Raw genomic sequence first — 17,022 nt, 5'->3', positions numbered from 1 at the left:
GTCCAAAAAAAAAAGCAGGCGTGCTCAGGCGTTTTCAGTGAAGGTGTGTCATAGACTTGTGGAAGGGTCAGAGTTACTTTACGCAAACTTGCACAGACCGGGAAAATCCTTCGATGGTGAGTGAGCTGCGTATGGATTTGCTGCTGATCAGCCTTGCACAGGGTGGGTTTCACTCTGGGCAGAATTTATCTGATCATAGACCTTTGCTATCAGGTCTGAATAAGGCCCTTAGTCCGAAGACCAGATCAGAACCATATGTAATAGGGAGTGCGAATCAGAAAGTGAGAGGTTTTGGGAGAGTTTCCCCCCCCCCCCCTTTTTTTTAAAGCGGCACCCATTCTAGGTGTGCAAGATAAACCTGGTTTAAATGATTGCCGCTTTAAAAAAAAAAGAGGAAAACTCTCCCAAAATCTCTCACTTTGGCCCTTATTCTGATCGGTGCGGATATTCCCGCATTCTTACGGTGCGGTCCGTACGCCACGGTGTTTTGCCGCGTGCGGCCATCGTCCGTAGAAACGCCCACGTGTCCTCCGCATTCGGACGGACTCACTCTTTAAGAACAGGGCGTGTTTACGGACGACATACAAAGCATGCGTGTGCGGGAGAAACACTCCGATTCGGCACGGTATTACAGAGTATTACAGTGTATGCTCGGGAATACCGCATCCGAACGGGAGCCAAGCGGTGCTACCGCACGTAAGCGGAGTATTTACGCCAAACAACCCACTATGAAGTATCTTCTGCAATACATCACATGACCCACTTATTCAATTACCTATCCTCATAAAAAACAGCTTATTTGGAATTGGAATCAATTAGATTCCAATATATCCTTACAAGCATGCCTAACACATGCATTGCACACATTAACCCTTACAGCAATGTAAGTGCAATGGTTTGTATTACACCCTGTGTAAAAGATTATAAACAATCTACACATATACTATTTAAAGTGCAAATAAAACCAACAACTGTGAACTTGCATAAATAATTTATTCAACCACACAATTAACATAACTAAAAAAAAATATAAAATTATAATTTAAAGAAGCAGATCTTTCAGGTCCTGCAGGTCTGCTTGAGCCAGCCACAGATGGTGCTCCAGTCGCAGGAGGGCCCCACGCACCCCCTCATCTGCCGGTGTGGTGTCATCTGTGGGCATGTCAAAGGGGCAAAAATTAGTCATGTTATTCTTGCATACATTTCACATACTGCGACATAAATTGCACAAATGCTTGGTGACATGTGTGTATATATATATATATATATCTATGTAGAGCATGGGTCCTCAAACTGCGGCCCTCCAGATGTTGTGAAACTACAAATCCCAGCATGCCTTGCCACAGTTTTGCTATAAGGAAGTGTTAAAACTGTGGCAAGGCATGCCGGGATTTGTAGTTTCACAACATCTGGAGGGCCGCAGTTTGAGGACCCATGATGTAGAGAGATAGAGACACACATAGATAAATAGATATGACACATACATATATACATACATGCTAACTTATTTACTACATACTGTCTTTTTTGGCCTATACCCTTTACTCTGCAGAAGACATAACAGTCATATTGTTTCTTCTCAGTCACAACCCACCCATGACTAACCAATGACAAGCAGGTCATGGCCTCCGTCAATAAGAACTTGTCACAATCTGCTCAGTCTAAGTTCAGTGATGGTTCGTGGCATGGGAGTAATGCAAATGTCAGGAATGCACAGTACACATCCTCAAAATCATAATTCTGTCTAAAGCAACCTACAATTCTGTGAGGGAAAAATAAAAATCAGAACTACAGGGGGTGTTTAGGTAGAGGAGGCTCCTGGGACACTGGCAACTTCTGACTCCATTCCAAGGTAGGCCGGGACATACTCCATTTATAGCATACATCCTAGAGTTTATAAATAACATTCACCAACAATATAGATTCCACTATTTGATGGGTCATAATCAACGCTTGCAGCAGGTGAATTTAATCCACAAATGATCCACTCATCCCTTTACGCCAGGATCCTGTTTAACTACAACGGTTATGTGGCAGTCAAAATGGAGCTCCAAGCCATCCCACAAACCGGTGTAATTCAGAGGTGTCCTGGATGAAAGGGATGCCTTGGACACCCCATCTAACCCGTACCTGTATCTGTAGCTACCCACTTTGGGGTCTATATGAATAGTATGGGGAAAATTTTTTTTATCACCAGTGCTACATAACAAATACCAGTACAACTACTTCATGAATCATGCATTATGTTAACATACCGATCTGCTGATCTTCCGGGGCCTGGCACGCCTCCTCCCCTTCATCATCCGAGTCCTCCGGGGCAACCGTGGCCTCCTCCGAACCCTCCTCCGCCAGCTCCTCTGCACCAACAACCTCCTCCTCCAACACCTCCTCCTCCTCCAACACCTCCTCCTCCTCCTCCTCCTCCTCCTCCTCCTCCTCCACCACCACCACCTCCTCCTCCACCTCCTCCTCCGCCACCAACACCTCCTCCTCCGCAACCAACTCCGCTTCCACATCCTCCTCCACCACCTCCTCACGCACCTCCTCCTCCTCCACCACCATCTCCTCCTCCTCCACTTCCTCCTCCTCCACCATTGCCGCCACCTCCTCCTCCGGGTCTTGGGCCTCCTCCTGTGCCAGGGCAGCCTCCGCCTCTTCACGGGCCTGTTGTGCTTGGGCTCGTGCTGTGTGTTAGAAAAAAACATCATGGTCAATGTGGGGTCATTGGGGCACATGTATTAATCCATAACAAGACATACATGGAAGGGTGATAATGATGGCAAACGATGCAGGAAAGTAGCTCCTTACTGTTAATGGATTCCAAATTGTGACATTTAAATTAGTATGTGATTGGTAGTAATTTGTTCACACATTACAACCCAGGCATTTATCAATGTGTAACACATATTAGATCTGGCACATTGTATGCATCATAATCCTCAATGCTATGGCATTACATATAAAAGCCACATGACTGCATGTTAACCAGGAAGAAGCACACATAACAGTCTATGGACTTTTAAACCCATGGACACCCACTTATCATGAGACACATTTTATTGTTTATATATGCTATGTTGTAAGTGCGAAATTTCATAGCTAAAATACTCACATTCAGCAATTTCGCCCCTGAGTTGCTGAAGCAGCTGGGGCTGGCGCCTGCGGAGGTCCGACCACCGCCTCTCCAGCTGCCCGAGGGACCTCCGCACCCGAGTGCGGGCGTAAATTCGGCGCCCTGCCGCAGCATAGGCCCTCCGCTTATGCCTGTTGGTTATGAAGGGCCCTGCACGGCCCAGCCTTGTCTCCATGACGGAGACAAGAACCCTCAGCTCCGCATGTGTGAAGGGTTCTGCCCTTCGTGTCTCCGCCATGTTGACAATGGCATCTATCAACCAATCAGCTGGTGGCATTGGTTGATCACAGTTATTTGTGTTAATAACTTTATTGTTCATCTTTACATGAACAGCGTCTCTGCGCCAACACAAATGGTGACAAATTCGCTTGCCTTCCAAACAGTAGTGTTGATGTATGGCAATGATCAAATCTGATATATATAAAACACAGTGTGTATGCACTTAGCAAATCCAATGACGCCTCGCTCCGCCAAGCAACGCGTGCTATAGCTTAGCAACGCATAGCTGTACTTAGCATTATTTACTCTATGCATCTATGTGTATGCGTACATTTATGTGTAAAAGACACATACACACACTTGCAGGTATCCTGAGACCAGCATTATACAACAGCCCTGCCTGCCTGCCTGCCTGCCTGCTCCTTGAAATGTTGAAACATGTGAATAAATTCTAATATCATATATATAGATATATATATATATATATATATATCTGCAAACAAATCAGACATCAACACATGAAAAAATCCAAAACACATTACAGAATAAATCAATGTACTCACCAGTCATCAGGGATAGTATCAACTACAATAATGAAGATATAACAAACACATAAGATCCCTTTAACAAGGTATAATAATTAGCACCAATATTTAACTTCCCCCAAAACTAAGCACATATGATAAATATCTCCTATTTCTTTGCCATTAGGAGGGCAGGCTGGCTAATTTTCGTGTTGTAACACTGACAACTAACACACTGTACTTATTTGAAGGGGTGATTTTTACAATAATTGGTGTGTTCTGTCAACTCGATAACATGTACCTGAAGTATCTTTGCGCCACAGAGTCCCGCAGCTGGTATCCCCTCCGGCATTCAGGGGCGCGGGATGGGCGCATGGGCGGATCTTGCGGCTCAGATGGTACCTCCCACTCATCAAAGGGTATCTCACGCCGCACAGCAATGTTGTGGAAAAATATACACAGGCCCACGATCCTCGACACCATTTCAGGCGCATATTGTAAGTCACCACCAGTGCGGTGGAGCACTCTAAATCGACCTTTTAAAAGGCCAATTGAGCGCTCCACCACTTGCCTGGTGGCAACATGCGCCCGATTGAATGCCTCCTGTGGGCCCGGTGCTGGGTAGCTGTACGGCGTAAGTAGCCAGGGCGTACATGGGTAACCGGAGTCACCCAGAACCCACGCATCACGGCCTTCCAGCTCTTGGAGTCTATGCCATATCCCGGTTTGTCGGATGACATGAGAGTCATGGGCACTTCCGGGAAACTTCGAGTTGAAGGCGAGAATCTCCATGGATGGGCCACATACCACCATCACGTTCAGTGAGTGGAACAATTTGCGGTTCCTATATATCTTCTCACTTCGAGATGGAGGCACAAATGGTACATGGGTGCCATCCACAGCCCCTATCACATTAGGGAAGCCAGCAATTTGATGGAAGGCCTGCTGGCTTCTGCGCAGGGTCTCGGTGGCAAATGTCATGGCCATGAAGTGCCCTTTGCGCCTGAACATGGCCGACGTCACACGCCTCAGGATTCGGCAGAAGGCCGGCTGAGATATTCCAGCAAGTACTGCCACTACTTGTTGGAATGATCCTGAGGCGCAGAAATGCAACACCGCCAGCAGCTGTGTGTGAGGCGGAATTGCTGTCGTGATCCCGTGTAGAGGTTCCAGATCGCTCTGAATTAAGGTGAGCAGATCCAGAATTACATGTGGTGGTAACCGGTACCTAGTAAGTACCTCATCATCGGGCATAGCAAACAGAGTCACCCGTGTGCGATAGATTCTAGCACGTCCTGGCCTCCTTGGGCGACGAGTGGGGAGAGCCGCAAGTGCCCTTAGCCTCCTCTCCATGTAGCGCATAATAGCTTCAGCAACCTATAAAGAAATGAACATAAATACTGATGCACCTATGCACATAATGGCCATATCCCACTACAAATAGATTTGTAGCCTTCAATACGTACAATAGATGGCCGCCCCGTGAAATCCCGCAGATCCATTTGACTCTCTAATGATGACACAATAATATGAACTCAATACACACCGTCCAAAACACACAGATAAAGGTGTCAGCATTTTTTGGCGACATCATGTACTATGACACATTTCATCTATTGCTGGGACATGTTGTCCTGCAATAGATGAACCCACACAGGTTGAAGACCTGTGAGTGAAATAGTGAACATGTGACATGTTGCAATAATGATACACCACTTTGCTGGCCCAACAATCTGTAGTCAGTGAGGCAATGGTGCATACATTCATACACTTACATTGTTAATGGATATCATATCTACAAGGAGCATGGAAGAGCTTACCTTAGACCCTGACAAGTCCAGATCTGGAGACAAATGATTCTAGCAGGAAGTCACTATTTATAGGGCTCTCACATGTGTGGTCTATAACAGTAGAGATGAGTATTGCATGACTTGTGGGCTGGATTCTCTAAGGGATTGGGCTACTTTTAGCTTGCACTAAAACGCAACAATACCACAGTAGTCATGAATGAAATGTCATGTCATGCTAGCAAATAGCATGTGTATTGTGCAATAGTCACAGGTGTATCAGAAGATTCTATGCAATGTTAGCATTGGTGACCAGTATTTCATGTAGAACTTTCGCCAGGTTTTACACAATGGAATTTCCGCCACCGTATGCGGCGCGAAAAAACAGCGACGTACGCTCACGCACGGAACGCAGCTGCCGCTGATGTCCGCCAAACAGATTACACAAACAGTATATAAAGGTGTATTAGAAGGTGACAATGTTGTTGCTAACATGGCTGGATCCCAACCAGAGGTGGACCCAGTGCTGCAGCAACTATTTGACCAGATGGACTCCAGCACCACCTATGTGCCACTGCACATGCGGCCAGTGGGTAATGAGGAGGCTGCTGCCCCTTCTACAGCAGGGGAACCTGCACCTGACCATTCTACAGCAGGGCAACCTACACCTGGCCCTTCTGCAGCAGGCCAACCTGCAGCTGGCTCATATCCACCATCAGCAGAATTGTTTGGAACACAACAGGGGACTTCACAAGGTAGTACCATGGCCAGCACTTCAAGTGCAGCGACTGGTGCCAGGGGGCGTGGCCAGGGACGTGGCAAGGGGCGAGCCAGTGCAACAGCGGAACCACCCAAAAAAAATAAGGCATATGAAGCACAGGAGCTGGCCATCCTGGTTCCCCGAGCACGTGATTGGATAGAGTGTCCATCCGAGAAGCTGACACACACACGCAGATGGAAGATTTGGGAACAGATAACGGCAGAGATTAATGAAGTAGCGCCACAAGTTTGTGAGACGGACCATGTGAAGAAGAGGCAAGTTGTTTTGTGATACATGTGGCCAGTAATAGCCAAGTAATGATTGAATTGATGCTTAGATGCATTTAGCAAATGGGCCGTGAGGTTGTTACGATACACATACATTATTGCCATGTTATTTCGTTGAGAGTTCGAGTAGGGTGATTGTGAATGTGTATTGTAACGGTTGATATCCTAGTTGCATGTAATATTATATATGGGACATTAATCACATGTTGTAATATGTAGCACAGAGCAATGGCTGCAACAGCTAACATTGGGAGTGACATGTATTAATATGTCAACTTACATTGCAGGTGGCAGGACTTCAAAACCAACCTGAAGAGGAAGCTGACCAAGCGGTGGGACCACAGCCAGACATCTGGGGCCGGCCCCATGCCATCAGGGCTAGAGCTCACCCCCCTGGAGGTGATGGCCGAGAGCTGTATATCAGTTGAGGAGATCAGGGGGGTGAGCACGATGGATAGCGAGGCCCCAGCTGAAGTTTTTGCGTCTTTTCTGGAAGGTAAATATTGGTCATGCCATAAACTTGTGCAAGTAATTATCGTAGAATGTCTACTAATTGTGTTTATCTTTTCCCACAGACACCCCACCGCTTGGTGACGACTCTGTTCAGGAGGTGGAGGAGTCCGTGCCACCTGGCCCCAGAGGTAGGCCTGTGCAGCAGCAGGCATCGGGCCAAGCCGAGTTGGCCGCCTTGGCGGAGGTGCTTGGGGACATCAACCAGCAGGGAGACTTGGCATCAGAACGGGTGCGTAGGACCGAGGAGATCCTGGCGAGCTTGGTCAGCACCCAGCAGTCCATGGCTGCGAGCATGCAGGCCATGGCTGCAAGTGCTCAGGTGCTGGCCGAGCAAGCCACCCGCCAAAATGATCTCCTCCTCCACCATAATGAGCTTATGGTGGAGCTGGTTACCAGCAACAGGGTCCTAATGGCATCCGTTTCTGATGCATTACCAGCGGCAACACTCCCTGCTGGCAGGAGGGGTAGACCAGCCAACCCCTCCACATCATCTGCTCCACCTGCCCCAGCATCTGGCCGTCCCCGAAGAGCTGCTGCACAGGCCAAGGAGCCTACCAAGGCCAAACGTGGTCGGAAATGAACTTGTGGCTGCATTAATCTCCGCCGTTATGTGTTCCCAAATCTTCCATTGTGCTGTGTGTGTCAGCTTCTTGTGTCCAATCACGTGCTGAGGGTAACCAGCTGAGCCCTTGCTTCATATGTCCTTTGTGGTTCCCCTGTTGCCCTCTTTTGCCTGCCATTACTGTCAGCTGTACTTGAAGTGATGGCCATGGTACTATCTTGTGAAGTCCCCGGTTGTGTTCCAAATGATTCTGCTGATGGTGCATATGAGCCAGCTGCAGGTTGGCCTGCTGCAGAAGGGCCAGGTGTAGGGTGCCCTGCTGTTGAATGGTCAGGTGCAGCTTGCCCTGCTGTAGAAGGGCCAGCAGCCTCCTCATTTCCCACTGGCTGCATGTGCAGTGGCACATAGGAGGTGCTGGAGTCCATCTGTGTGCAATTATATTTGTTTTGTATTATTATTTATTTTGCGGCATTCCTGCCATGTTGTTTATTGTTTGTATGTATTATTTTATGGTCATTGCATCACACTGGCATTGACTGTGACATGAATATAAATAAATGTGTTTACTTTACCCAAAATGTGTGGTTTCATGAGTACATGTCAAATACACATGTGTATTGCTAGTATTAATATTCTGTCATGTCCATTGTTAGCAGTTTGAAAGTGTCTGACAAGTACAGCATATGTGGGTGTTTAGTACGGGTTCCTTGAAGCAGCAATGGTTTCAATTAAAGCACTGACAAGCGGCCTATTAGTGAGTAATGAGTAAAGGAGTAGATTCTATTGGGTTCAGGTGTTAATGGTTGTAGTCATTAGGCGTACGTTCGCCTACCGCATGAACGAGTGGTGTCCGCAAAGCAATAGTACACTTGTGGACACCGCACATTTCTGGCCTTTTTGATCGCGTGCATTCGGAGTGGTTTCCGAATGTACGCCCCCCAACATAAGTGTACTCCCCCGTGTCCGCCCATGTTTCCGCCCCGTTTTGCCCACTTTGAAACTACGCCCATGTGTCATTCCGCATGACGCCCATAATACGCCCCTATTTCCCGAATGATAGCGGTGATCAGTTCTGGACGGGATCTGGCCGAACTGGTACCGAGTCAAGGCGTGGCACATGCGCGGTGCGTTCGCCACGCATGCGCAGACGCCGTAAACACGCGATCCGAAAGTATGCGGTAAAGTCCGCGTCAATCAGAATAAGGGCCTTTCTGATTCTCACACCCTATTACATTTGGCCCCAGGTCTGCCTAATAATGTTTTATGTTCTAAAAACATTTCAGTGCAGTTTTTAGACCAAAAACATTTTGCATTCATAAAAAAATGCCCTGGTTTGTTATTGCTGGAAAGTCTGATGTTGTAGGTTGCTTTGGAAGGTAGAAGTATACCTACAGTACGTGTACACAAAGTTTATTAACATTAAGGCACATGCTGGATGAAAAGCTCATTTTGCAAAGGCTTTCTCTGTGTGTAGGGGACATAATGGACCTTTTTTTCCGTAAAAGCTGCAAAGTCCCCAGTCAGATGCAAACCCCGGAGGCATAGTGGGCACAGGTGTGGGTGTCACTCCCTAACATTAGATGCTGTAAACTCACTGCTTCATAAATCGGGAGGTGAGAAATTGCCATTTCTGCTTTTCAGCCGGGAGTGTGATGAGATCATATGCAAGCATCAAACACCTAGCATGTCGATGACATCGAGGGGCAGGTGTGTGTGTGTATGTATATATATATATATATATATTTACACACACATACATACACACACACATACACATGCATCACATATATCACACACTAGTTTCACCTAAATATCAGTGTAATGCTGGCCACACATCAGACCAACTTTCTTCCAACCATCCAACTAGTTGGTTGGATGGAATAAAAACCTGGTACTGGATAGGAGCAAATGTAATTTGTAATTAAGCCATTTGTTTCCCAAATCAGAAAATGGACAACGACTGTCACTCATACAATGTACTGTAGTTGGACGTATTTAATTTAAACAATTTCACTGAATGTTTTTGTCCATTCTCCTGAGTTTTTGAGCAAATTGTTTTTTGGCATTTGCCCCCATAGAGTACCAGATTTTCAGTCCAATCAACCAACTAGTTGGATGGTTGGAGGAAAGTTGGTCTGATGTGTGGCCAGCATTACCCACTTTGGGCCAGACGCACTAGGCTTCAAAAGTGATACAATGGAGAGTGATAAATAACCAACCAATCAACTCCAGCCTCACCTTTTTCAAACACAGTCTGTGACATGGCAGGTAGGAGCTGATTGGCTGGCTGTTTATCACTCTCCATTGTATCACTTGTGAAGTTTAGTTCATTTGGCCCTTTCGCATTATTTGGTAAGAAACCTTACTGTGACTATTTCTCAAACTTCATGCATTTAATTTGTTCTAATTACTTGTGTTTTCCACATGCAAATGAATTTACCACATTAACTCCAAAAGTCCAGGTCCCGCCGGGTCAATGAAAATGGCGCAGCATCACCAGACTCTGGAAGGGTAAGTATTAAAAAATGGGTGCAGCCTGAGCCCTGGACTCAGGGGCTGGTGCACACCACACCCAATATAAACACACCCCTGAGAGGGCCTTTCCCCATAAATCACAACTACAAATGAGTGTTACAACTGCATATCAAATATCATAATGTTTCACATGCAGTTTCACTAGGGTTTACCTTAACACCATTAAGTTGCCTGCTAACTTACATGGCACATAAAATAAATGATCATACAGTATTTGGACTGATGGACTGACTGGACTGACTGGAATTGTGTTAATTACATCTGTTTAAAAAAAAGAGTGTGGTAAAAACGTTTGCCCTGTTACTGAAATAAACAGAATAACAGAAGAAAAGCCTTATGAAACAAGTTAGAAAATCGATTAAAATTCTAAAGAATGTTGTAGCTGAGGTTAGGAAAGGGCATGCGAGTATGCAAAATATCCCCTGGCGAAGATTTATGACACACTAATAACATGAATGCAGCACAGAAATTCTGTTTTTATGGCATGCATCATATTTAAAACAGCAGCAGCTCCATTTATTTGTAAATCATGGAGCAGTAAGACTGAACATAGCCATTGTTAAAGCTCCATTTTTATGTCACTTCCAAGGTGAAGTAAGCACTTAAATCTCCACAAATAGGCCCAGTGCTTTGCAATGCTTGCCATTATTCAACGCATGTATATTTATGTGCTCCAGGATTAACAGAATTCACGGCTGGGATTCTGTTTCTCCAAATAAACCCCACAGGAAAAAAAAAGGACCTTGAGAGCCTGTTTCTGAACAGGAAAAAAAGTGGGTGTATTTAAATGGGCCCATATGGTGTCCTTCATTCAATACAAGGAAAAGCTTCCAGTAAGATTGTTCTTCAAAAATGTTATTTTGTTTAAATGTGGGGGGTGGTGGGGGGGGGGGGGGGATTCACATTGAATGCTCATATTTCACTTTGGTGGGGTTCCTGGTGAATCCCCACCTCATCGCTGTCCCATGAGTGGGGCCAGTGTGTGGATGTCCATTGTTGTCTTAAGCTCTAAAGAAGCTACTAGAGTAGGACGTGGGTACTGTGAACCCTGGTTCAATGGCCATAGCTCCTATATCCCCAGGAGGCACAATCCTATCACTGCCCCTGTTCTGTGAAATTACAGGGGCAGTTCTTGCCCAACAGCATAAAACTTACGTCAGGCAGAAGTGTGGACACAATACTAATGGCCCCTCCTAATTGTTATTTTTATTATAAGATAATATGCCTTAATTTGGGGTCTGTTAGTATAATATAATAAAATGAAATGGAAGTGGTGAGCACAGGTGCAAAAATAGAATTTGTGCATCCTTCCTCCACCACAACCCAAATCCACAATATGCAACCTGGCAGTGGGTGTTAAGGAGCGGCAGATGGTGACAGGGAGAGAATGAGGAGGCAGAGTGTGACAGGGAAAAAAACGTGGTTAACAGGATCACAAGGAAGATAACAGAACAGGAAAAAGCAAAAGAAGCGATGGGTCATAAAACACAGTGGGGGAAATTTACGAAGACGTGTATTTTACTTCACATGTGATGTTGCTATGGGCAGCCAATCAGAATCTACTTCTTATTTATTTAGCACCCTCTAGAACAGTGGTTCTCAACCTTGGTCCTCGAAGACCCCCAACAGTGCACGTTTTACAGGTCACCTGACCGGTGCACAGGTGCACTCGTTATTCACTGACACATTTTAAAAGATCAAAGGTGGAGCTGATTATTTCACCTGTGATTCTGTGAGGAGACCTGGAAAATGTGCACTGTTGGGGGTCCTTGAGGACCAAGGTTGAGAACCACTGTTCTAGAAGAAAAGTAGACAGGATCTGATTGGTTGCCCATAGCAACATCACATGTGAAGTAGAATACACAAATTTCCACCAGTGCTTCTGAGTGTTTATGCCTGAAATTGAGAAGGGTTCAATGATTTCCTAGCCATGTGTTGCTAGTAAACTCATTGCCGATTAGATTTCAGGCATAAACACAATCAGAAGAGAGAAAAAGAACAGAGAGATAAAAGTGCTAGGCAATCAGCACCTAACGGTCATATTACAGGCTGAGTTTGAACAATGATAGTTAGGAGCTGATTGGTTTGTACTTTAGCTTTGTGTACTTTATCTTGCTCCAATGCTAAATCGGGACAAAGGTGTGGCCGTCCCCAAAAGGGGGTGCGTCTAAGGGTCAGGTGGGCATGGCCTTTGAGTAGAGGGGGCATGGCATAGCGCTATAACACCTGTTTTTGCTCTACTAGCAACTGGGCAGCCCCCGGCTCCCTCCGACTATCCCTGCACTGAAGAGATGCCATGGGAGGGACATGACCCCATGATTGAGTGCTATAGCCATGACCATAAGTATTTAGAATTAAACTTATTAAAAGATTATCTAATATTATGTTTTGCTATAGATTTCACTACATTACCAATTAGCAAGATAATCCGATGAAAATTATTTATTTCACACTCGGCATCTGCCCTTTGCTCTAGAATGAAAAATTATAATTATGATATTTAAAGCTATTGAATTTGTAAATTGAGAGGCAGCTAAGACAATTTATGCAAAGAAATGACTGGCTGTTTTTTGGTCTTTAATGTCAGATGTTGGGAACTCATGTTGTAGAGGTTGTACATTTTTAACAAATTGCAAAGACATGCCTGTCAATCAAAGACAAGCTCTCAGTGCAGGATCTGTGGATTTTAATGAAGCAGAAACTTTGAGCATTCTTTTTTAATCTACCTGAGATCTATAGACCCTTTCCTAGCTGTAAATTGCTAAATTCTGTAATTGTATTTTTGCAATTTGTACTAGATGGATTTGAAAGTAATTTGGCATTTTCTTTTTTTTTACTGCACTTTATGTGGGGTATTCAATCCCCGCCGCAATTTCCGACGGGGGAAATAGCAGTGGGCACCTATTCAATGCTGTCTTTCCCGAAAGCATTGAAGCGGCGTCTCGGTAGAATGGACCCAACTTTAAAAGCTGTCTGGCTTTTTTTGCAGAGAACAGCCATGGATCGTCGATATCACAACTGTATCTCGACAATCTACGGCTGTATTCCACCATGCCTCCTTTTTGCAGATCGTCAGGCAGGACATTGAATCCTGCCTTCCCGATAAACAGACGAGCAGGCCGAGAACGGGCCAGAATCCTGACTGACCAGGGATTGAATAACCCCCTATAAATAAACACATAGTAGCAAGAACCCTAAAAAAGGCAGTATCCAAAAATCAGGTGTTAAAATACAAATACTCCCTTCCGCAAGCACAGAACCGTTAATCCATTGAAATGATTTCACTAGTTTTAAAAAAATAGGGTACTTATATGTTAGTTAGGCGCCCACTAAGCTATTTGCTAGGTGGGCTATTCTGCGTAGGGAAATCGCATCGCATCGCATATGCCAATTTAGTGCCATGCGATGTGCGATGCGATTTTTTATGTAATTTATTCACTGCTCTGTGTGCCCCCAGGGTATCGCATCGCATCTGCTTCAAAATCGCATGCGATCGCATGTGATTTTATCGGGTGTGCGATGCCATTACATTAGGTATACAATAATATGATTGTATGTCAGTAAAATAGCTTTTACGTACCCCCCACTATCCACGCCACCCCGAAGTGTGGCCAGCGGTGGCGGAACGCGCCCTCCGACCTTTTCATACCCCCACTATCCACGTCGGCGTGGTGTCGATTTTATATAGTGCAGCGAGCCACCGAGCCCGAAGCGTGGCGAGCGGAATACATGTAAAGTAATCCGCGTCCCCTTGCGGGGCTCACTACGCTCGCCACGCTATATAAAATCAACTCCACATCGACGTGGATAGTGGGGATATGAAAAGGTTGAAGGACGCGTTCCGCCGCCCATCGCAGGGCTCGCTGCGCTCGGCACGCTTCGGGGTGGCGTGGATAGTGGGGGGTGCGTAAAAGCAAATTTTAGGACATACAATCATATTATTGTATACCTAATGTAATGGCATCGCACACCCGATAAAATCGCATGTGATCACATGCGATTTTGTGGGAGGTGCGATGCAATGCGATACCCCAGGGCTAAAAGAGCAGTGAATAAATTACATAGGAAAATCGCATCACATCGCTCGCCTTTAAAATGGCCCATGCGATGCGATTTTCCTACGTTACTGTCCGTATGCTAATTGGGCGCCCAACTAACATATAAGTACCAAAAATAGTATATTTTTAACACACACGCACACACAAATACATATGTATATATATATATTGATATCCAGACCCTTTGTTCGCGCTTGACTTGAAGTATATATACTGTATATGTAGAATACTATATACAGATTCTGGGCTGCCTTATCCACAAGACCCCTGTTGGCTAGGGGAAAGCACAAAATATCTATATCTATGGCTATATGTATATATATATATATATATATGCAAAAAAATGGAGAAAAGCGCACTCGTGAGTATATATAAAGGTATAAATTTACTAATGCACATATGCTCACATACATCAAGGTTAGGGATAATCAGCTTGCCAGCATAATAGGGTACATCAACCGGTACGATGGAACAGGCAGGGAGACGTCAGATGTTATTCGGAAGGACCTCCAAGGCAAACCGCTCTCACCGCCGCACTTGCAGGCCTGTATCCAGGGACGTAACTCCACCGCACTCCGGGACCTCTCTCAAATCAGCTGGAAGCAGACGTGGCGTGGCTTAGACTCCTGACGTGATCTTGCGTTTCTGGCTGTCTGCTTCCAGCTGATTTGAGAGAGGTCCCGGAGTGCGGTGGAGTTACGTCCCTGGATACAGGCCTGCAAGTGCGGCGGTGAGAGCGGTTTGCCTTGGAGGTCCTTCCGAATAACATCTGACGTCTCCCTGCCTGTTCCATCGTACCGGTTGATGTACCCTATTATGCTGGCAAGCTGATTATCCCTAACCTTGATGTATGTGAGCATATGTGCATTAGTAAATTTATACCTTTATATATACTCACGAGTGCGCTTTTCTCCATTTTTTTGCAAGTACTTTATTGGATCCCTGTGGTGAGGGTCTTTCAAAGAGCAGCACACATCAAGATACTACTTATATCCCAATCATCAGAGGACTTTGTGGTTTGCGCTGGTATTTTCTCTGTATATATATATATATATATAAAGAGAGAGAGAGAGAGACTTACCTAAATAGACATATCACCCAGTGTAAAGAGCAGACAACAAGACCAACGCCGGTGTCTGTCAGCGTCACCCGCTGATGATGTCATCGGCTTGGTCGTGTCCATGTGCATAGCAACCAATGAGGTGTTGCTATGGAAACCGTCACCATCCATGTGAAAACAACTGTGCAGGAGACAAAAGGCTCCTGTGAGCACCTTCTGTTCTAAATACAATCTCTCTCTCTCTATTTTTCCAGAAAAATAGTACGGCAGATGAGTCCTCATTAGGGTTGCCACCTCTCCAGGATTTCCTGGATTCTCTCTGAATTGGTGGAAACCCTCCAGAACGTTTTTGCAGTCTCGCGGATTCTTGGATTCTCCCGGAATCCGGATGACTTTGAAAGCCTCCACAGCCTCCCAACTGAGTGTGCACACTGTCAGTGGCATAGGGAGGGTGGTTCCAGCGGAGCGTGAGCTCCGGATGCCAGAAAGGTCACAGAGCATGCACAGCGTGTCTCCAGCACTTGGAAGTTGCTGCCCACACCACAGCTCCCTTCACCTCCAGAAATATATACAATGGACCGTGGGAGAGGAGAGGATAGAGGAGCACTGTGCAGCCAACAGCTTAGGATGCTGCAGCAGTGCTTCCTCCCAAACTGTGCATCAGAGGAGAGATAAGCCGGCTGCTACTGTGTATCAGTCCCAGGGGACCTCTGCAGTCTGTGCTGTCTGCTGAGGAAATGGTGAGGCCAGTGTTGAGGGGGGGATTTGTGTGTGTATGTGAACGGTCATTGTTTGGGGCAAATATGCATGTTAGAGAAGTGAGGGGGTGGGGGAGGTTGCTGTGAAGTTGTTGTCACTGGTGTCAGGGTTATAGGAGGATGTATGAGGTATCTCTGTGTTGGAGTTGCCAGTAGGGGAAATATGTTATTAAATGTAACAATAGGGACTTCAATATATGTCTGTATTAGAGGCCACGCCCACTTTTCTGAAGAGGTCATGCCTGTTTTACAAAGCCACGCCCACTTTTACGGGAGCGCACGTACACATGAAGGTGTGTGTGTGTGTGTGTTTGTGTGTGTGTGTGTGTGGGGGGGGGGGGATATCCAGGAATCGAAGATTCCTGAGGTGGCAACCCTAGTCCTCATACAGTACATCTAGCCTAAATATGCATTGCAAGGTAAGTGTATCTGTATGTTAACTGTTTTTGAAGATGTTTAAAGTGTATGGTACAGATATTGGGACACAAGTAGGGTTGCCACCTCTCCTGTTTTTCCGGGAATCTCACGGATCCGGTGGCAACCCTCAAGGAGGCTTTTTCAGTTTCCTGGATTCCGGGATTCTCCCGGAATTCGGGTGTTTGAAAAAGCCTCCATGCTCTTCTCCGCCGCCCACCGTGTAGAGACAGTTGCGTGCAAGATGATGATGTCATCATCATCTCGTGAGCCTGTCTGCAGGCCCGCCGCCCGCCGCAATCCGCCCTCCGCTCACCTGCGGCTGCCAGCCCAGCCAGCCAAGCGAGCCTAAGGTAAATTAACAGCCAGCACATTTAATATATATATATATACAGTATGTGTGTGTGTGTGT

The 17,022-nt window shown here is 45.9% G+C and overlaps 1 protein-coding gene and 1 long non-coding RNA gene across 2 annotated transcripts in view; both read right to left on the bottom strand.

The window, feature by feature from the left end:
* The window catches only part of PPM1L (protein phosphatase, Mg2+/Mn2+ dependent 1L), a 219,662-nt gene that overhangs the window by 124,938 nt on the left and 77,702 nt on the right, over nt 1-17,022 (bottom strand). The gene's annotated exons all lie outside the window — the stretch shown is intronic.
* On the bottom strand, nt 975-2,374 carry LOC146062700 (uncharacterized). Its single transcript, XR_014471476.1, has 2 exons — nt 2,256-2,374; nt 975-1,152 (listed from the first exon to the last, which is right to left on the bottom strand). It is a non-coding gene; the product is annotated as an uncharacterized LOC146062700 (long non-coding RNA).

Source organism: Crinia signifera, chromosome 3 (genome assembly GCF_055691185.1).
Source record: "Crinia signifera chromosome 3, ASM5569118v1, whole genome shotgun sequence".
Taxonomy (NCBI): domain Eukaryota; kingdom Metazoa; phylum Chordata; class Amphibia; order Anura; family Myobatrachidae; genus Crinia; species Crinia signifera.
The sequence above is the reverse complement of the archived record's forward strand: the minus strand, read 5'-3'. Positions and strand labels throughout refer to the sequence as shown.